This window comes from Micropterus salmoides, unplaced genomic scaffold, assembly GCF_014851395.1.
Source record: "Micropterus salmoides isolate LMB-PRFRI ecotype aquatic unplaced genomic scaffold, ASM1485139v1 Ms_hic_scaffold_7, whole genome shotgun sequence".
Taxonomy (NCBI): Eukaryota; Metazoa; Chordata; class Actinopteri; order Centrarchiformes; family Centrarchidae; genus Micropterus; species Micropterus salmoides.
In genome coordinates, this window is record NW_024044459.1 from 37,080,050 (window position 1) to 37,100,984 (window position 20,935).

The following is a 20,935-nucleotide window of genomic DNA, read 5'->3' on the forward strand; positions in this document are numbered from 1 at the left end:
CGACAACACGTATTTCCTCATTGTGTGTCTTTGTTTGAAAAATAATTAGGAACTGTTAGGACTTGGTAGATAAATCGTTAGGAACTGTTAGGACTTGGTGGACGAATCGTTAGGAACTGTTAGATGAATCGTTAGGAACTGTTAGGACTTGGTGGATAATTTGTTAGGAACTGTTGGGAATTGGTGGATAAATCGTTAGGAACTGTTAGGACTTGGTGGATAAATCATTAGGAACTTTTAGGGCTTGGTAGATGAATCATTAGGAACTGTTAGGACTTGGTGGATGAATCGTTAGGAACTGTTAGGACTTGGCGGACGAATCGTTAGGAACTGTTAGATGAATCGTTAGGAACTGTTAGGACTTGGTGGATAAATCGTTAGGAACTTTTAGGGCTTGGTAGATGAATCGTTAGGAACTGTTAGGGCTTGGTGGCCTTAACCACTCGGCCACGACAACACTTGGTAGATGAATCGTTAGGAACTGTTAGGACTTGGTGGATGAATCGTTAGGTACTGTTAGGACTTGGTAGACGAATCGTTAGGAACTGTTAGATGAATCGTTAGGAACTGTTAGGACTTGGTGGATAAATCGTTAGGAACTTTAGGACTTGGTAGATGAATCGTTAGGAACTGTTAGGACTTGGTAGATGAATCGTTAGGAACTGTTAGGACTTGGTGGATAAATCGTTAGGAACTTTTACGGCTTGGTGGATGAATCGTTAGGAACTGTTAGGACTTGGTTCTCATAAGCTCTTCTCAAATTGATCTGAGAGATTCACAGTTACATAAAAACACTCACATACTAAGAGCTGATATCAGCCTAGCATCTTTCTTCTGTGTTTTTATGCTCACATGTAGAAATGTGTATGAAACACAATTACTGTGAGAGTTATTGCTGGAGGTGTGTAAACATATGCTCGTTGTCGGCAGGATTCGAACCTGCGCGGGGACACCCCAATGGATTTCTAGCCCATCGCCTTAACCACTCGGCCACGACAACACGTATTTCCTCATTGTGTGTCTTTGTTTGAAAAATAATTAGGAACTGTTAGGACTTGGTAGATAAATCGTTAGGAACTGTTAGGACTTGGTGGACGAATCGTTAGGAACTGTTAGATGAATCGTTAGGAACTGTTAGGACTTGGTGGATAATTTGTTAGGAACTGTTGGGAATTGGTGGATAAATCGTTAGGAACTGTTAGGACTTGGTGGATAAATCATTAGGAACTTTTAGGGCTTGGTAGATGAATCATTAGGAACTGTTAGGACTTGGTGGATGAATCGTTAGGAACTGTTAGGACTTGGCGGACGAATCGTTAGGAACTGTTAGATGAATCGTTAGGAACTGTTAGGACTTGGTGGATAAATCGTTAGGAACTTTTAGGGCTTGGTAGATGAATCGTTAGGAACTGTTAGGGCTTGGTGGGTATATCGCTTGAAACTGTTAGGACTTGGTGGATGAATCGTTAGGAACTGTTAGGAATTGGTGGATAAATCGTTAGGAACTTTTAGGACTTGGTAGATGAATCGTTAGGAACTGTTAGGACTTGGTGGATAAATCGTTAGGAACTGTTAGGACTTGGTAGATGAATCGTTAGGAACTGTTAGGACTTGGTGGATAAATCGTTAGGAACTGTTAGGACTTGGTGGATAAATCGTTAGGAACTTTTAGGACTTGTTTGAAAAATAATTAGGAACTGTTAGGACTTGGTAGATAAATCGTTAGGAACTGTTAGGACTTGGTGGATAAATCGTTAGGAACTTTTAGGGCTTGGTGGATGAATCGTTAGGAACTGTTAGGACTTGGTTCTCATAAGCTCTCCTCAAATTAATCTGAGAGATTCACAGTTACATAAAAACACTCACATACTAAGAGCTGATATCAGCCTAGCATCTTTCTTCTGTGTTTTTATGCTCACATGTAGAAATGTGTATGAAACACAATTACTGTGAGAGTTATTGCTGGAGGTGTGTAAACATATGCTCGTTGTCGGCAGGATTCGAACCTGCGCGGGGACACCCCAATGGATTTCTAGTCCATCGCCTTAACCACTCGGCCACGACAACACGTATTTCCTCATTGTGTGTCTTTGTTTGAAAAATAATTAGGAACTGTTAGGACTTGGTGGATAAATCGTTAGGAACTGTTAGGACTTGGTAGATGAATCGTTAGGAACTGTTAGGACTTGGTAGATGAATCGTTAGGAACTGTTAGGACTTGGTGGATAAATCGTTAGGAACTGTTAGGACTTGGTGGATAAATCATTAGGAACTTTTAGGGCTTGGTAGATGAATCATTAGGAACTGTTAGGACTTGGTGGATAAATCGTTAGGAACTTTTAGGACTTGGTAGATGAATCGTTAGGAACTGTTAGGACTTGTTTGAAAAATAATTAGGAACTGTTAGGACTTGGTAGATAAATCGTTAGGAACTGTTAGGACTTGGTGGATAAATCGTTAGGAACTTTTAGGACCTGTTTGAAAAATAATTAGGAACTGTTAGGACTTGGTAGATAAATCGTTAGGAACTGTTAGGACTTGGTGGACGAATCGTTAGGAACTGTTAGATGAATCGTTAGGAACTGTTAGGACTTGGTGGATAATTTGTCAGGAACTGTTAGGAATTGGTTGATAAATCGTTAGGAACTGTTAGGACTTGGTAGAAACTGTTAGGATTTGGTGGATAAATCGTTAAGACTTGGTAGATGAATCGTTAGGAACTGTTAGGACTTGGTGGATAAATCGTTTGGAACTGTTAGGACTTGGTGGATAAATCGTTAGGAACTGTTAGGACTTGGTAGAAACTGTTAGGATTTGGTGGATAAATCGTTAAGACTTGGTAGATGAATCGTTAGGAACTGTTAGGACTTGGTGGACGAATCGTTAGGAACTGTTAGATGAATCGTTAGGAACTGTTAGGACTTGGTGGATAAATCGTTAGGAACTTTTAGGGCTTGGTAGATGAATCGTTAGGAACTGTTAGGACTTGGTGGATAAATCGTTAGGAACTTTTAGGGCTTGGTGGATGAATCGTTAGGAACTGTTAGGACTTGGTTCTCATAAGCTCTTCTCAAATTGATCTGAGAGATTCACAGTTACATAAAAACACTCACATACTAAGAGCTGATATCAGCCTAGCATCTTTCTTCTGTGTTTTTATGCTCACATGTAGAAATGTCTATGAAACACAATTACTGTGAGAGTAATTGCTGGAGGTGTGTAAACATATGCTCGTTGTCGGCAGGATTCGAACCTGCGCGGGGACACCCCAATGGATTTCTAGTCCATCGCCTTAACCACTCGGCCACGACAACACGTATTTCCTCATTGTGTGTCTTTGTTTCAAAAATAATTAGGAACTGTTAGGACTTGGTGGATAAATTGCTTGAAACTGTTAGGACTTGGTGGATAAATCGTTAAGATTTGGTAGATGTTAGGACTTGGTTGATGAATCGTGAGGAACTGTTAGGACTTGGTACTCATGAGCTCTTCTCAAATTGATCTGAAAGATTCACAGTTACATAAAAACACTCACATACTAAGAGCTGATATCAGCCTAGCATCTTTCTTCTGTGTTTTTATGCTCACATGTAGAAATGTGTATGAAACACAATTACTGTGAGAGTTATTGCTGGAGGTGTGTAAACATATGCTCGCTGTCGGCAGGATTCGAACCTGCGTGGGGACACCCCAATGGATTTCTAGTCCATCGCCTTAACCACTCGGCCACGACAACACGTATTTCCTCATTGGGTGTCTTTGTTTGAAAAATAATCAGGAACTGTTAGGACTTGGTGGATAAATCGTTAGGAACTGTTAGGACTTGGTAGATGAATCGTTAGGAACTGTTAGGACTTGGTGGGTAATTTGTTAGGAACTGTTAGGAATTGGTGGATAAATCGTTAGGAACTGTTAGGACTTGGTAGATGAATCGTTAGGAACTGTTAGGACTTGGTGGATAATTTGTTAGGAACTGTTAGGAATTGGTGGATAAATCGTTAGGAACTGTTAGGACTTGGTAGATGAATCGTTAGGAACTGTTAGGACTTGGTAGATGAATCGTTAGGAACTATTAGGACTTGGTGGATAAATCGTTAGGAACTGTTAGGACTTGGTGGATAAATCATTAGGAACTTTTAGGGCTTGGTAGATGAATCATTAGGAACTGTTAGGACTTGGTGGATGAATCGTTAGGAACTGTTAGGACTTGGTGGACGAATCGTTAGGAACTGTTAGATGAATCGTTAGGAACTGTTAGGACTTGGTGGATAAATCGTTAGGAACTTTTAGGGCTTGGTGGATGAATCGTTAGGAACTGTTAGGACTTGGTTCTCATAAGCTCTTCTCAAATTGATCTGAGAGATTCACAGTTACATAAAAACACTCACATACTAAGAGCTGATATCAGCCTAGCATCTTTCTTCTGTGTTTTTATGCTCACATGTAGAAATGTGTATGAAACACAATTACTGTGAGAGTTATTGCTGGAGGTGTGTAAACATATGCTCGTTGTCGGCAGGATTCGAACCTGCGCGGGGACACCCCAATGGATTTCTAGTCAATCGCCTTAACCACTCGGCCACGACAACACGTATTTCCTCATTATGTGTCTTTGTTTGAAAAATAATTAGGAACTGTTAGGACTTGGTGGATAAATCGTTAGGAACTGTTAGGACTTGGTAGATGAATCGTTAGGAACTGTTAGGACTTGGTGGATAAATCGTTAGGAACTGTTAGGACTTGGTGGATAAATCATTAGGAACTTTTAGGGCTTGGTAGATGAATCATTAGGAACTGTTAGGACTTGGTGGATAAATCGTTAGGAACTTTTAGGACTTGGTTGATGAATCGTTAGGAACTGTTAGATGAATCGTTAGGAACTGTTAGGACTTGGTTCTCATAAGCTCTTCTCAAATTGATCTGAGAAATTCACATTTACATAAAACACTCACATACTAAGAGCTGATATCAGCCTAGCATCTTTCTTCTGTGTTTTTATGCTCACATGTAGAAATGTGTATGAAACACAATTACTGTGAGAGTTATTGCTGGAGGTGTGTAAACATATGCTCGTTGTCGGCAGGATTCGAACCTGCGCGGGGACACCCCAATGGATTTCTAGTCCATCGCCTTAACCACTCGGCCACGACAACACGTATTTCCTCATTGTGTGTCTTTGTTTGAAAAATAATTAGGAACTGTTAGGACTTGGTGGATAAATCGTTAGGAACTGTTAGGACTTGGTAGATGAATCGTTAGGAACTGTTAGGACTTGGTGGATAAATCGTTAGGAACTGTTAGGACTTGGTGGATAAATTGCTTGAAACTGTTAGGACTTGGTGGATAAATCGTTAAGACTTGGTAGATGAATCGTTAGGAACTGTTAGGACTTGGTTGATGAATCGTTAGGAACTGTTAGGACTTGGTAGATGAATCGTTAGGAACTGTTCGGACTTGGTGGATAAATCGTCAGGAACTTTTAGGGCTTGGTGGATGAATCGTTAGGAACTGTTAGGACTTGGTTCTCATAAGCTCTTCTCAAATTGATCTGAGAGAGTCACAGTTCCATAAAAACACTCACATACTAAGAGCTGATATCAGCCTAGCATCTTTCTTCTGTGTTTTTATGCTCACATGTAGAAATGTGTATGAAACACAATTACTGTGAGAGTTATTGCTGGAGGTGTGTAAACATATGCTCGTTGTCGGCAGGATTCGAACCTGCGCGGGGACACCCCAATGGATTTCTAGTCCATCGCCTTAACCACTCGGCCACGACAACACGTATTTCCTCATTATGTGTCTTTGTTTCAAAAATAATTAGGAATTGTTAGGACTTGGTGGGTAAATTGCTTGAAACTGTTAGGACTTGGTGGATAAATCGTTAGGACTTGGTAGATGAATCGTTAGGAACTGTTAGGACTTGGTGGATAAATCGTTAGGAACTGTTAGGACTTGGTGGATAATTTGTTAGGAACTGTTAGGAATTGGTGGATAAATCGTTAGGAACTGTTAGGACTTGGTAGATGAATCGTTAGGAACTGTTAGGACTTGGTGGATAAATCGTTAGGACTTGGTAGATGAATCGTTAGGAACTGTTAGGACTTGGTGGATGAATCGTTAGGTACTGTTAGGACTTGGTAGACGAATCGTTAGGAACTGTTAGATGAATCGTTAGGAACTGTTAGGACTTGGTGGATAAATCGTTAGGAACTTTTAGGACTTGGTAGATGAATCGTTAGGAACTGTTAGGACTTGGTAGATGAATCGTTAGGAACTGTTAGGACTTGGTGGATAAATCGTTAGGAACTTTTACGGCTTGGTGGATGAATCGTTAGGAACTGTTAGGACTTGGTTCTCATAAGCTCTTCTCAAATTGATCTGAGAGATTCACAGTTACATAAAAACACTCACATACTAAGAGCTGATATCAGCCTAGCATCTTTCTTCTGTGTTTTTATGCTCACATGTAGAAATGTGTATGAAACACAATTACTGTGAGAGTTATTGCTGGAGGTGTGTAAACATATGCTCGTTGTCGGCAGGATTCGAACCTGCGCGGGGACACCCCAATGGATTTCTAGTCCATCGCCTTAACCACTCGGCCACGACAACACGTATTTCCTCATTGTGTGTCTTTGTTTGAAAAATAATTAGGAACTGTTAGGACTTGGTAGATAAATCGTTAAGAACTGTTAGGACTTGGTGGACGAATCGTTAGGAACTGTTAGATGAATCGTTAGGAACTGTTAGGACTTGGTGGATAATTTGTTAGGAACTGTTGGGAATTGGTGGATAAATCGTTAGGAACTGTTAGGACTTGGTGGATAAATCATTAGGAACTTTTAGGGCTTGGTAGATGAATCATTAGGAACTGTTAGGACTTGGTGGATGAATCGTTAGGAACTGTTAGGACTTGGCGGACGAATCGTTAGGAACTGTTAGATGAATCGTTAGGAACTGTTAGGACTTGGTGGATAAATCGTTAGGAACTTTTAGGGCTTGGTAGATGAATCGTTAGGAACTGTTAGGGCTTGGTGGCCTTAACCACTCGGCCACGACAACACTTGGTAGATGAATCGTTAGGAACTGTTAGGACTTGGTGGATGAATCGTTAGGTACTGTTAGGACTTGGTAGACGAATCGTTAGGAACTGTTAGATGAATCGTTAGGAACTGTTAGGACTTGGTGGATAAATCGTTAGGAACTTTTAGGACTTGGTAGATGAATCGTTAGGAACTGTTAGGACTTGGTAGATGAATCGTTAGGAACTGTTAGGACTTGGTGGATAAATCGTTAGGAACTTTTACGGCTTGGTGGATGAATCGTTAGGAACTGTTAGGACTTGGTTCTCATAAGCTCTTCTCAAATTGATCTGAGAGATTCACAGTTACATAAAAACACTCACATACTAAGAGCTGATATCAGCCTAGCATCTTTCTTCTGTGTTTTTATGCTCACATGTAGAAATGTGTATGAAACACAATTACTGTGAGAGTTATTGCTGGAGGTGTGTAAACATATGCTCGTTGTCGGCAGGATTCGAACCTGCGCGGGGACACCCCAATGGATTTCTAGTCCATCGCCTTAACCACTCGGCCACGACAACACGTATTTCCTCATTGTGTGTCTTTGTTTGAAAAATAATTAGGAACTGTTAGGACTTGGTAGATAAATCGTTAGGAACTGTTAGGACTTGGTGGACGAATCGTTAGGAACTGTTAGATGAATCGTTAGGAACTGTTAGGACTTGGTGGATAATTTGTTAGGAACTGTTGGGAATTGGTGGATAAATCGTTAGGAACTGTTAGGACTTGGTGGATAAATCATTAGGAACTTTTAGGGCTTGGTAGATGAATCATTAGGAACTGTTAGGACTTGGTGGATGAATCGTTAGGAACTGTTAGGACTTGGCGGACGAATCGTTAGGAACTGTTAGATGAATCGTTAGGAACTGTTAGGACTTGGTGGATAAATCGTTAGGAACTTTTAGGGCTTGGTAGATGAATCGTTAGGAACTGTTAGGGCTTGGTGGGTATATCGCTTGAAACTGTTAGGACTTGGTGGATGAATCGTTAGGAACTGTTAGGAATTGGTGGATAAATCGTTAGGAACTTTTAGGACTTGGTAGATGAATCGTTAGGAACTGTTAGGACTTGGTGGATAAATCGTTAGGAACTGTTAGGACTTGGTAGATGAATCGTTAGGAACTGTTAGGACTTGGTGGATAAATCGTTAGGAACTGTTAGGACTTGGTGGATAAATCGTTAGGAACTTTTAGGACTTGTTTGAAAAATAATTAGGAACTGTTAGGACTTGGTAGATAAATCGTTAGGAACTGTTAGGACTTGGTGGATAAATCGTTAGGAACTTTTAGGGCTTGGTGGATGAATCGTTAGGAACTGTTAGGACTTGGTTCTCATAAGCTCTCCTCAAATTAATCTGAGAGATTCACAGTTACATAAAAACACTCACATACTAAGAGCTGATATCAGCCTAGCATCTTTCTTCTGTGTTTTTATGCTCACATGTAGAAATGTGTATGAAACACAATTACTGTGAGAGTTATTGCTGGAGGTGTGTAAACATATGCTCGTTGTCGGCAGGATTCGAACCTGCGCGGGGACACCCCAATGGATTTCTAGTCCATCGCCTTAACCACTCGGCCACGACAACACGTATTTCCTCATTGTGTGTCTTTGTTTGAAAAATAATTAGGAACTGTTAGGACTTGGTGGATAAATCGTTAGGAACTGTTAGGACTTGGTAGATGAATCGTTAGGAACTGTTAGGACTTGGTGGATAAATCGTTAGGAACTGTTAGGACTTGGTGGATAAATTGCTTGAAACTGTTAGGACTTGGTGGATAAATCGTTAAGACTTGGTAGATGAATCGTTAGGAACTGTTAGGACTTGGTTGATGAATCGTTAGGAACTGTTAGGACTTGGTAGATGAATCGTTAGGAACTGTTCGGACTTGGTGGATAAATCGTCAGGAACTTTTAGGGCTTGGTGGATGAATCGTTAGGAACTGTTAGGACTTGGTTCTCATAAGCTCTTCTCAAATTGATCTGAGAGAGTCACAGTTCCATAAAAACACTCACATACTAAGAGCTGATATCAGCCTAGCATCTTTCTTCTGTGTTTTTATGCTCACATGTAGAAATGTGTATGAAACACAATTACTGTGAGAGTTATTGCTGGAGGTGTGTAAACATATGCTCGTTGTCGGCAGGATTCGAACCTGCGCGGGGACACCCCAATGGATTTCTAGTCCATCGCCTTAACCACTCGGCCACGACAACACGTATTTCCTCATTATGTGTCTTTGTTTCAAAAATAATTAGGAATTGTTAGGACTTGGTGGGTAAATTGCTTGAAACTGTTAGGACTTGGTGGATAAATCGTTAGGACTTGGTAGATGAATCGTTAGGAACTGTTAGGACTTGGTGGATAAATCGTTAGGAACTGTTAGGACTTGGTGGATAATTTGTTAGGAACTGTTAGGAATTGGTGGATAAATCGTTAGGAACTGTTAGGACTTGGTAGATGAATCGTTAGGAACTGTTAGGACTTGGTGGATAAATCGTTAGGACTTGGTAGATGAATCGTTAGGAACTGTTAGGACTTGGTGGATGAATCGTTAGGTACTGTTAGGACTTGGTAGACGAATCGTTAGGAACTGTTAGATGAATCGTTAGGAACTGTTAGGACTTGGTGGATAAATCGTTAGGAACTTTTAGGACTTGGTAGATGAATCGTTAGGAACTGTTAGGACTTGGTAGATGAATCGTTAGGAACTGTTAGGACTTGGTGGATAAATCGTTAGGAACTTTTAGGGCTTGGTGGATGAATCGTTAGGAACTGTTAGGACTTGGTTCTCATAAGCTCTTCTCAAATTGATCTGAGAGATTCACAGTTACATAAAAACACTCACATACTAAGAGCTGATATCAGCCTAGCATCTTTCTTCTGTGTTTTTATGCTCACATGTAGAAATGTGTATGAAACACAATTACTGTGAGAGTTATTGCTGGAGGTGTGTAAACATATGCTCGTTGTCGGCAGGATTCGAACCTGCGCGGGGACACCCCAATGGATTTCTAGTCCATCGCCTTAACCACTCGGCCACGACAACACGTATTTCCTCATTGTGTGTCTTTGTTTGAAAAATAATTAGGAACTGTTAGGACTTGGTAGATAAATCGTTAGGAACTGTTAGGACTTGGTGGACGAATCGTTAGGAACTGTTAGATGAATCGTTAGGAACTGTTAGGACTTGGTGGATAATTTGTTAGGAACTGTTGGGAATTGGTGGATAAATCGTTAGGAACTGTTAGGACTTGGTGGATAAATCATTAGGAACTTTTAGGGCTTGGTAGATGAATCATTAGGAACTGTTAGGACTTGGTGGATGAATCGTTAGGAACTGTTAGGACTTGGCGGACGAATCGTTAGGAACTGTTAGATGAATCGTTAGGAACTGTTAGGACTTGGTGGATAAATCGTTAGGAACTTTTAGGGCTTGGTAGATGAATCGTTAGGAACTGTTAGGGCTTGGTGGCCTTAACCACTCGGCCACGACAACACTTGGTAGATGAATCGTTAGGAACTGTTAGGACTTGGTGGATGAATCGTTAGGTACTGTTAGGACTTGGTAGACGAATCGTTAGGAACTGTTAGATGAATCGTTAGGAACTGTTAGGACTTGGTGGATAAATCGTTAGGAACTTTTAGGACTTGGTAGATGAATCGTTAGGAACTGTTAGGACTTGGTAGATGAATCGTTAGGAACTGTTAGGACTTGGTGGATAAATCGTTAGGAACTTTTAGGGCTTGGTGGATGAATCGTTAGGAACTGTTAGGACTTGGTTCTCATAAGCTCTTCTCAAATTGATCTGAGAGATTCACAGTTACATAAAAACACTCACATACTAAGAGCTGATATCAGCCTAGCATCTTTCTTCTGTGTTTTTATGCTCACATGTAGAAATGTGTATGAAACACAATTACTGTGAGAGTTATTGCTGGAGGTGTGTAAACATATGCTCGTTGTCGGCAGGATTCGAACCTGCGCGGGGACACCCCAATGGATTTCTAGTCCATCGCCTTAACCACTCGGCCACGACAACACGTATTTCCTCATTGTGTGTCTTTGTTTGAAAAATAATTAGGAACTGTTAGGACTTGGTAGATAAATCGTTAGGAACTGTTAGGACTTGGTGGACGAATCGTTAGGAACTGTTAGATGAATCGTTAGGAACTGTTAGGACTTGGTGGATAATTTGTTAGGAACTGTTGGGAATTGGTGGATAAATCGTTAGGAACTGTTAGGACTTGGTGGATAAATCATTAGGAACTTTTAGGGCTTGGTAGATGAATCATTAGGAACTGTTAGGACTTGGTGGATGAATCGTTAGGAACTGTTAGGACTTGGCGGACGAATCGTTAGGAACTGTTAGATGAATCGTTAGGAACTGTTAGGACTTGGTGGATAAATCGTTAGGAACTTTTAGGGCTTGGTAGATGAATCGTTAGGAACTGTTAGGGCTTGGTGGGTATATCGCTTGAAACTGTTAGGACTTGGTGGATGAATCGTTAGGAACTGTTAGGAATTGGTGGATAAATCGTTAGGAACTTTTAGGACTTGGTAGATGAATCGTTAGGAACTGTTAGGACTTGGTGGATAAATCGTTAGGAACTGTTAGGACTTGGTAGATGAATCGTTAGGAACTGTTAGGACTTGGTGGATAAATCGTTAGGAACTGTTAGGACTTGGTGGATAAATCGTTAGGAACTTTTAGGACTTGTTTGAAAAATAATTAGGAACTGTTAGGACTTGGTAGATAAATCGTTAGGAACTGTTAGGACTTGGTGGATAAATCGTTAGGAACTTTTAGGGCTTGGTGGATGAATCGTTAGGAACTGTTAGGACTTGGTTCTCATAAGCTCTCCTCAAATTAATCTGAGAGATTCACAGTTACATAAAAACACTCACATACTAAGAGCTGATATCAGCCTAGCATCTTTCTTCTGTGTTTTTATGCTCACATGTAGAAATGTGTATGAAACACAATTACTGTGAGAGTTATTGCTGGAGGTGTGTAAACATATGCTCGTTGTCGGCAGGATTCGAACCTGCGCGGGGACACCCCAATGGATTTCTAGTCCATCGCCTTAACCACTCGGCCACGACAACACGTATTTCCTCATTGTGTGTCTTTGTTTGAAAAATAATTAGGAACTGTTAGGACTTGGTGGATAAATCGTTAGGAACTGTTAGGACTTGGTAGATGAATCGTTAGGAACTGTTAGGACTTGGTAGATGAATCGTTAGGAACTGTTAGGACTTGGTGGATAAATCGTTAGGAACTGTTAGGACTTGGTGGATAAATCATTAGGAACTTTTAGGGCTTGGTAGATGAATCATTAGGAACTGTTAGGACTTGGTGGATAAATCGTTAGGAACTTTTAGGACTTGGTTGATGAATCGTTAGGAACTGTTAGATGAATCGTTAGGAACTGTTAGGACTTGGTGGATAAATCGTTAGGAACTGTTAGGGCTTGGTAGATGAATCGTTAGGAACTGTTAGGGCTTGGTAGATGAATCGTTAGGAACTGTTAGGACTTGGTTCTCATAGGCTCTTCTCAAATTGATCTGAGAGATTCACAGTTACATAAAAACACCCACATACTAAGAGCAGAAATCAGGCTAGCATCTTTCTTCTGTGTTTTTATGCTCACATATAGAAATGTCTGTGAAACATAGATTACTGTCAGAGTAATTTATAGATGTGTGTAAACAACATTACGCGTTGTCGGCAGGATTCGAACCTACGTGGGGAAACCCCAATGGATTTCAAGTCCATCGCCTTAACCACTCGGCCACGACAACACATCTTTCATTATAGCTGTGTGGAATACAGAATACGTGATGTCAATCTGAAGCTAACAAGTTGTCAGACAGTGAAACGTGCATATCATAAGGAACTGTTAGGACTTGGTGGGTATATCGCTTGAAACTATTAGGACTTGGTGGGTAAATTGCTTGAAACTGTTAGGACTTGGTGGATGAATCGTTAGGAACTGTTAGGAATTGGTGGATAAATCGTTAGGAACTGTTAGGACTTGGTAGATGAATCGTTAGGAACTGTTAGGACTTGGTGGATAAATCGTTAGGAACTGTTAGGACTTGGTGGATAAATCGTTAGGAACTGTTAGGACTTGGTGGATAAATCGTTAGGAACTGTTAGGACTTGGTGGATAAATCGTTAGGAACTTTTAGGACCTGTTTGAAAAATAATTAGGAACTGTTAAGACTTGGTAGATAAATTGTTAGGAACTGTTAGGACTTGGTGGATAAATCGTTAGGAACTTTTAGGACTTGGTAGATGAATCGTTAGGAACTGTTAGGACTTGGTGGATAAATCGTTAGGAACTGTTAGGACTTGGTAGATGAATCGTTAGGAACTGTTAGGACTTGGTGGATAAATCGTTAGGAACTGTTAGGACTTGGTGGATAAATCGTTAGGAACTGTTAGGACTTGGTGGATAAATCGTTAGGAACTGTTAGGACTTGTTTGAAAAATAATTAGGAACTGTTAGGACTTGGTAGATAAATCGTTAGGAACTGTTAGGACTTGGTGGATAAATCGTTAGGAACTTTTAGGACCTGTTTGAAAAATAATTAGGAACTGTTAGGACTTGGTAGATAAATCGTTAGGAACTGTTAGGACTTGGTGGACGAATCGTTAGGAACTGTTAGATGAATCGTTAGGAACTGTTAGGACTTGGTGGATAAATCGTTAGGAACTGTTAGGACTTGGTTCTCATAAGCTCTTCTCAAATTGATCTGAGAAATTCACATTTACATAAAAACACTCACATACTAAGAGCTGATATCAGCCTAGCATCTTTCTTCTGTGTTTTTATGCTCACATGTAGAAATGTGTATGAAACACAATTACTGTGAGAGTTATTGCTGGAGGTGTGTAAACATATGCTCGTTGTCGGCAGGATTCGAACCTGCGCGGGGACACCCCAATGGATTTCTAGTCCATCGCCTTAACCACTCGGCCACGACAACACGTATTTCCTCATTGTGTGTCTTTGTTTGAAAAATAATTAGGAACTGTTAGGACTTGGTGGATAAATCGTTAGGAACTGTTAGGACTTGGTAGATGAATCGTTAGGAACTGTTAGGACTTGGTGGATAAATCGTTAGGAACTGTTAGGACTTGGTGGATAAATCATTAGAAACTTTTAGAGCTTGGTAGATGAATCATTAGGAACTGTTAGGACTTGGTGGATAAATCGTTAGGAACTGTTAGGACTTGGTAGATGAATCGTTAGGAACTGTTAGGACTTGGTGGATAAATCGTTAGGAACTGTTAGGACTTGGTGGATAAATCATTAGGAACTTTTAGGGCTTGGTAGATGAATCATTAGGAACTGTTAGGACGTGGTGGATAAATCGTTAGGAACTTTTAGGACTTGGTTGATGAATCGTTAGGAACTGTTAGGACTTGGTGGACGAATCGTTAGGAACTGTTAGATGAATCGTTAGGAACTGTTAGGACTTGGTGGATAATTTGTTAGGAACTGTTAGGAATTGGTGGATAAATCGTTAGGAACTGTTAGGACTTGGTGGATAAATCATTAGGAACTTTTAGAGCTTGGTAGATGAATCATTAGGAACTGTGAGGAATTGGTTGATAAATCGTTAGGAACTGTTAGGACTTGGTAGATGAATCGTTAGGAACTGTTAGGACTTGGTAGATGAATCGTTAGGAACTGTTAGGACTTGGTGGATAAATCGTTAGGAACTGTTAGGACTTGGTGGATAAATCATTAGGAACTTTTAGGGCTTGGTAGATGAATCGTTAGGAACTGTTAGGACTTGGTGGATGAATCGTTAGGAACTGTTAGGACTTGGTGGACGAATCGTTAGGAACTGTTAGATGAATCGTTAGGAACTGTTAGGACTTGGTGGATAAATCGTTAGGAACTGTTAGGGCTTGGTAGATGAATCGTTAGGAACTGTTAGGACTTGGTAGATGAATCGTTAGGAACTGTTAGGACTTGGTGGATAAATCGTTAGGAACTTTTAGGGCTTGGTGGATGAATCGTTAGGAACTTTTAGGGCTTGGTGGATGAATCGTTCTCATAAGCTCTTCTCAAATTGATCTGAGAGATTCACAGTTACATAAAAACACTCACATACTAAGAGCTGATATCAGCCTAGCATCTTTCTTCTGTGTTTTTATGCTCACATGTAGAAATGTGTATGAAACACAATTACTGTGAGAGTTATTGCTGGAGGTGTGTAAACATATGCTCGTTGTCGGCAGGATTCGAACCTGCGCGGGGACACCCCAATGGATTTCTAGTCCATCGCCTTAACCACTCGGCCACGACAACACGTATTTCCTCATTGTGTGTCTTTGTTTGAAAAATAATTAGGAACTGTTAGGACTTGGTGGATAAATCGTTAGGAACTGTTAGGACTTGGTAGATGAATCGTTAGGAACTGTTAGGACTTGGTGGATAAATCGTTAGGAACTGTTAGGACTTGGTGGATAAATCGTTAGGAACTGTTAGGACTTGTTTGAAAAATAATTAGGAACTGTTAGGACTTGGTAGATAAATCGTTAGGAACTGTTAGGACTTGGTGGATAAATCGTTAGGAACTTTTAGGACCTGTTTGAAAAATAATTAGGAACTGTTAGGACTTGGTAGATAAATCGTTAGGAACTGTTAGGACTTGGTGGATAAATCGTTAGGAACTTTTAGGACTTGGTTGATGAATCGTTAGGAACTGTTAGGACTTGGTGGACGAATCGTTAGGAACTGTTAGATGAATCGTTAGGAACTGTTAGGACTTGGTGGATAATTTGTTAGGAACTGTTAGGAATTGGTGGATAAATCGTTAGGAACTGTTAGGACTTGGTAGAAACTGTTATGATTTGGTGGATAAATCGTTAAGACTTGTTAGATGAATCGTTAGGAACTGTTAGGACTTGGTGGACGAATCATTAGGAACTGTTAGATGAATCGTTAGGAACTGTTAGGACTTGGTGGATAAATCGTTAGGAACTTTTAGGGCTTGGTAGATGAATCGTTAGGAACTGTTAGGACTTGGTGTTTTTATGCTCACATGTAGAAATGTCTATGAAACACAATTACTGTGAGAGTTATTGCTGGAGGTGTGTAAACATATGCTCGTTGTCGGCAGGATTCGAACCTGCGCGGGGACACCCCAATGGATTTCTAGTCCATCGCCTTAACCACTCGGCCACGACAACACGTATTTCCTCATTGGGTGTCTTTGTTTGAAAAATAATCAGGAACTGTTAGGACTTGGTGGATAAATCGTTAGGAACTTTTAGGGCTTGGTAGATGAATCGTTAGGAACTGTTAGGACTTGGTGTTTTTATGCTCACATATAGAAATGTCTGTGAAACATAGATTACTGTCAGAGTAATTTATAGATGTGTGTAAACAACATTACGCGTTGTCGGCAGGATTCGAACCTATGTGGGGAAACCCCAATGGATTTCAAGTCCATCGCCTTAACCACTCGCCACGACAACACATCTTTCATTATAGCTGTGTGGAATACAGAATACGTGATGTCAATCTGAAGCTAACAAGTTGTCAGACAGTGAAACGTGCATATCATAAGGAACTGTTAGGACTTGGTGGGTATATCGCTTGAAACTGTTAGGACTTGGTGGGTAAATTGCTTGAAACTTTTAGGACTTGGTGGATGAATCGTTAGGAACTGTTAGGACTTGGTGGATAAATCGTTAGGAACTTTTAGGGCTTGGTAGATGAATCGTTAGGAACTGTTAGGACTTGGTAGATGAATCGTTAGGAACTGTTAGGGCTTGGTAGATGAATCGTTAGGAACTGTTAGGACTTGGTTCTCATAGGCTCTTCTCAAATTGATCTGAGAGATTCACAGTTACATAAAAACACCCACATACTAAGAGCAGAAATCAGGCTAGCATCTTTCTTCTGTGTTTTTATGCTCACATATAGAAATGTCTGTGAAACATAGATTACTGTCAGAGTAATTTATAGATGTGTGTAAACAACATTACGCGTTGTCGGCAGGATTCGAACCTACGTGGGGAAACCCCAATGGATTTCAAGTCCATCGCCTTAACCACTCGGCCACGACAACACATCTTTCATTATAGCTGTGTGGAATACAGAATACGTGATGTCAATCTGAAGCTAACAAGTTGTCAGACAGTGTAGTAATAGTGCAGTAAAACGTGCATATCATAAGGAACTGTTAGGACTTGGTGGGTATATCGCTTGAAACTGTTAGGACTTGGTGGGTAAATTGCTTGAAACTTTTAGGACTTGGTGGATAAATCGTTAGGAACTTTTAGGACTTGGTAGATGAATCGTTAGGAACTGTTAGGACTTGGTGGATAAATCATTAGAAACTTTTAGAGCTTGGTAGATGAATCGTTAGGAACTGTTAGGACTTGGTGGATAAATCGTTAGGAACTGTTAGGACTTGGTAGATGAATCGTTAGGAACTGTTAGGACTTGGTGGATAAATCGTTAGGAACTGTTAGGACTTGGTGGATAAATCGTTAGGAACTTTTAGGGCTTGGTAGATGAATCATTAGGAACTGTTAGGACGTGGTGGATAAATCGTTAGGAACTTTTAGGACTTGGTTGATGAATCGTTAGGAACTGTTAGGACTTGGTGGACGAATCGTTAGGAACTGTTAGATGAATCGTTAGGAACTGTTAGGACTTGGTGGATAATTTGTTAGGAACTGTTAGGAATTGGTGGATAAATCGTTAGGAACTGTTAGGACTTGGTGGATAAATCATTAGGAACTTTTAGAGCTTGGTAGATGAATCATTAGGAACTGTGAGGAATTGGTTGATAAATCGTTAGGAACTGTTAGGACTTGGTAGATGAATCGTTAGGAACTGTTAGGACTTGGTAGATGAATCGTTAGGAACTGTTAGGACTTGGTGGATAAATCGTTAGGAACTGTTAGGACTTGGTGGATAAATCATTAGGAACTTTTAGGGCTTGGTAGATGAATCGTTAGGAACTGTTAGGACTTGGTGGATGAATCGTTAGGAACTGTTAGGACTTGGTGGACGAATCGTTAGGAACTGTTAGATGAATCGTTAGGAACTGTTAGGACTTGGTGGATAAATCGTTAGGAACTGTTAGGGCTTGGTAGATGAATCGTTAGGAACTGTTAGGACTTGGTAGATGAATCGTTAGGAACTGTTAGGACTTGGTGGATAAATCGTTAGGAACTTTTAGGGCTTGGTGGATGAATCGTTAGGAACTTTTAGGGCTTGGTGGATGAATCGTTCTCATAAGCTCTTCTCAAATTGATCTGAGAGATTCACAGTTACATAAAAACACTCACATACTAAGAGCTGATATCAGCCTAGCATCTTTCTTCTGTGTTTTTATGCTCACATGTAGAAATGTGTATGAAACACAATTACTGTGAGAGTTATTGCTGGAGGTGTGTAAACATATGCTCGTTGTCGGCAGGATTCGAACCTGCGCGGGGACACCCCAATGGATTTCTAGTCCATCGCCTTAACCACTCGGCCACGACAACACGTATTTCCTCATTGTGTGTCTTTGTTTGAAAAATAATTAGGAACTGTTAGGACTTGGTGGATAAATCGTTAGGAACTGTTAGGACTTGGTAGATGAATCGTTAGGAACTGTTAGGACTTGGTGGATAAATCGTTAGGAACTGTTAGGACTTGGTGGATAAATCGTTAGGAACTGTTAGGACTTGTTTGAAAAATAATTAGGAACTGTTAGGACTTGGTAGATAAATCGTTAGGAACTGTTAGGACTTGGTGGATAAATCGTTAGGAACTTTTAGGACCTGTTTGAAAAATAATTAGGAACTGTTAGGACTTGGTAGATAAATCGTTAGGAACTGTTAGGACTTGGTGGATAAATCGTTAGGAACTTTTAGGACTTGGTTGATGAATCGTTAGGAACTGTTAGGACTTGGTGGACGAATCGTTAGGAACTGTTAGATGAATCGTTAGGAACTGTTAGGACTTGGTGGATAATTTGTTAGGAACTGTTAGGAATTGGTGGATAAATCGTTAGGAACTGTTAGGACTTGGTAGAAACTGTTATGATTTGGTGGATAAATCGTTAAGACTTGGTAGATGAATCGTTAGGAACTGTTAGGACTTGGTGGACGAATCGTTAGGAACTGTTAGATGAATCGTTAGGAACTGTTAGGACTTGGTGGATAAATCGTTAGGAACTGTTAGGGCTTGGTAGATGAATCGTTAGGAACTGTTAGGACTTGGTGTTTTTATGCTCACATGTAGAATGTCTATGAAACACAATTACTGTGAGAGTTATTGCTGGAGGTGTGTAAACATATGCTCGTTGTCGGCAGGATTCGAACCTGCGCGGGGACACCCCAATGGATTTCTAGTCCATCGCCTTAACCACTCGGCCACGACAACACGTATTTCCTCATTGTGTGTCTTTGTTTGAAAAATAATTAGGAACTGTTAGGACTTGGTGGATAAATCGTTAGGAACTTTTAGGGCTTGGTAGATGAATCGTTAGGAACTGTTAGGACTTGGTGTTTTTATGCTCACATATAGAAATGTCTGTGAAACATAGATTACTGTCAGAGTAATTTATAGATGTGTGTAAACAACATTACGCGTTGTCGGCAGGATTCGAACCTATGTGGGGAAACCCCAATGGATTTCAAGTCCATCGCCTTAACCACTCGCCACGACAACACATCTTTCATTATAGCTGTGTGGAATACAGAATACGTGATGTCAATCTGAAGCTAACAAGTTGTCAGACAGTGAAACGTGCATATCATAAGGAACTGTTAGGACTTGGTGGGTATATCGCTTGAAACTGTTAGGACTTGGTGGGTAAATTGCTTGAAACTTTTAGGACTTGGTGGATAAATCGTTAGGAACTGTTAGGACTTGGTGGATAAATCGTTAGGAACTGTTAGGACTTGGTAGATGAATCGTTAGGAACTGTTAGGACTTGGTGGATAAATCGTTAGGAACTGTTAGGACTTGGTGGATAAATCGTTAGGAACTTTTAGGACTTGTTTGAAAAATAATTAGGAACTGTTAGGACTTGGTAGATAAATCGTTAGGAACTGTTAGGACTTGGTGGATAAATCGTTAGGAACTTTTAGGACCTGTTTGAAAAATAATTAGGAACTGTTAGGACTTGGTAGATAAATCGTTAGGAATTGTTAGGACTTGGTGGATAAATCGTTAGGAACTGTTAGGACTTGGTAGATGAATCGTTAGGAACTGTTAGGACTTGGTGGATAAATCGTTAGGAACTGTTAGGACTTGGTAGATGAATCGTTAGGAACTGTTAGGACTTGGTGGATAAATCGTTAGGAACTGTTAGGACTTGGTGGATAAATCATTAGGAACTTTTAGGGCTTGGTAGATGAATCATTAGGAACTGTTAGGACTTGGTGGATAAATCGTTAGGAACTTTTAGGACTTGGTTGATGAATCGTTAGGAACTGTTAGATGAATCGTTAGGAACTGTTAGGACTTGGTTCTCATAAGCTCTTCTCAAATTGATCTGAGAAATTCACATTTACATAAAACACTCACATACTAAGAGCTGATATCAGCCTAGCATCTTTCTTCTGTGTTTTTATGCTCACATGTAGAAATGTGTATGAAACACAATTACTGTGAGAGTTATTGCTGGAGGTGTGTAAACATATGCTCGTTGTCGGCAGGATTCGAACCTGCGCGGGGACACCCCAATGGATTTCTAGTCCATCGCCTTAACCACTCGGCCACGACAACACGTATTTCCTCATTGTGTGTCTTTGTTTGAAAAATAATTAGGAACTGTTAGGACTTGGTGGATAAATTGCTTGAAACTGTT

General features: G+C 40.3%; 2 protein-coding genes and 25 non-coding genes across 27 annotated transcripts in view; 1 reads left to right on the forward strand and 26 right to left on the reverse strand.

Annotated features, from left to right (window-relative positions):
* trnas-aga overlaps positions 1–7 on the reverse strand; it is an 82-nt gene extending 75 nt beyond the window's left edge. Inside the window, exon 1 of the tRNA in view lies at positions 1–7. This exon is cut by the window's left edge and continues 75 nt beyond it. This is a non-coding gene — a tRNA (tRNA-Ser).
* LOC119891504 (scavenger receptor cysteine-rich type 1 protein M160-like) overlaps positions 1–20,935 on the reverse strand; it is a 1,270,577-nt gene that overhangs the window by 329,720 nt on the left and 919,922 nt on the right. The gene's annotated exons all lie outside the window — the stretch shown is intronic.
* Positions 1–20,935, forward strand: part of LOC119891615 (chromaffin granule amine transporter) — an 88,241-nt gene that overhangs the window by 19,163 nt on the left and 48,143 nt on the right. The window lies entirely within an intron of this gene.
* Positions 919–1,000, reverse strand: trnas-aga. The gene has a single exon. It is a non-coding gene; the product is annotated as a tRNA-Ser (tRNA).
* trnas-aga lies at positions 1,986–2,067 on the reverse strand. Its single transcript has one exon. It is a non-coding gene; the product is annotated as a tRNA-Ser (tRNA).
* Positions 3,233–3,314, reverse strand: trnas-aga. The gene has a single exon. It is a non-coding gene; the product is annotated as a tRNA-Ser (tRNA).
* On the reverse strand, positions 3,655–3,736 carry trnas-aga. Its single transcript has one exon. It is a non-coding gene; the product is annotated as a tRNA-Ser (tRNA).
* trnas-aga lies at positions 4,508–4,589 on the reverse strand. Its single transcript has one exon. It is a non-coding gene; the product is annotated as a tRNA-Ser (tRNA).
* On the reverse strand, positions 5,072–5,153 carry trnas-aga. The gene has a single exon. It is a non-coding gene; the product is annotated as a tRNA-Ser (tRNA).
* On the reverse strand, positions 5,701–5,782 carry trnas-aga. Its single transcript has one exon. It is a non-coding gene; the product is annotated as a tRNA-Ser (tRNA).
* Positions 6,534–6,615, reverse strand: trnas-aga. Its single transcript has one exon. It is a non-coding gene; the product is annotated as a tRNA-Ser (tRNA).
* Positions 7,528–7,609, reverse strand: trnas-aga. The gene has a single exon. It is a non-coding gene; the product is annotated as a tRNA-Ser (tRNA).
* trnas-aga lies at positions 8,595–8,676 on the reverse strand. The gene has a single exon. It is a non-coding gene; the product is annotated as a tRNA-Ser (tRNA).
* trnas-aga lies at positions 9,224–9,305 on the reverse strand. Its single transcript has one exon. It is a non-coding gene; the product is annotated as a tRNA-Ser (tRNA).
* trnas-aga lies at positions 10,057–10,138 on the reverse strand. The gene has a single exon. It is a non-coding gene; the product is annotated as a tRNA-Ser (tRNA).
* trnas-aga lies at positions 11,051–11,132 on the reverse strand. Its single transcript has one exon. It is a non-coding gene; the product is annotated as a tRNA-Ser (tRNA).
* On the reverse strand, positions 12,118–12,199 carry trnas-aga. The gene has a single exon. It is a non-coding gene; the product is annotated as a tRNA-Ser (tRNA).
* On the reverse strand, positions 12,814–12,895 carry trnas-uga. Its single transcript has one exon. It is a non-coding gene; the product is annotated as a tRNA-Ser (tRNA).
* Positions 14,005–14,086, reverse strand: trnas-aga. Its single transcript has one exon. It is a non-coding gene; the product is annotated as a tRNA-Ser (tRNA).
* trnas-aga lies at positions 15,339–15,420 on the reverse strand. The gene has a single exon. It is a non-coding gene; the product is annotated as a tRNA-Ser (tRNA).
* trnas-aga lies at positions 16,223–16,304 on the reverse strand. The gene has a single exon. It is a non-coding gene; the product is annotated as a tRNA-Ser (tRNA).
* Positions 16,512–16,592, reverse strand: trnas-uga. The gene has a single exon. It is a non-coding gene; the product is annotated as a tRNA-Ser (tRNA).
* On the reverse strand, positions 17,107–17,188 carry trnas-uga. Its single transcript has one exon. It is a non-coding gene; the product is annotated as a tRNA-Ser (tRNA).
* On the reverse strand, positions 18,539–18,620 carry trnas-aga. Its single transcript has one exon. It is a non-coding gene; the product is annotated as a tRNA-Ser (tRNA).
* On the reverse strand, positions 19,422–19,503 carry trnas-aga. Its single transcript has one exon. It is a non-coding gene; the product is annotated as a tRNA-Ser (tRNA).
* On the reverse strand, positions 19,711–19,791 carry trnas-uga. The gene has a single exon. It is a non-coding gene; the product is annotated as a tRNA-Ser (tRNA).
* trnas-aga lies at positions 20,772–20,853 on the reverse strand. The gene has a single exon. It is a non-coding gene; the product is annotated as a tRNA-Ser (tRNA).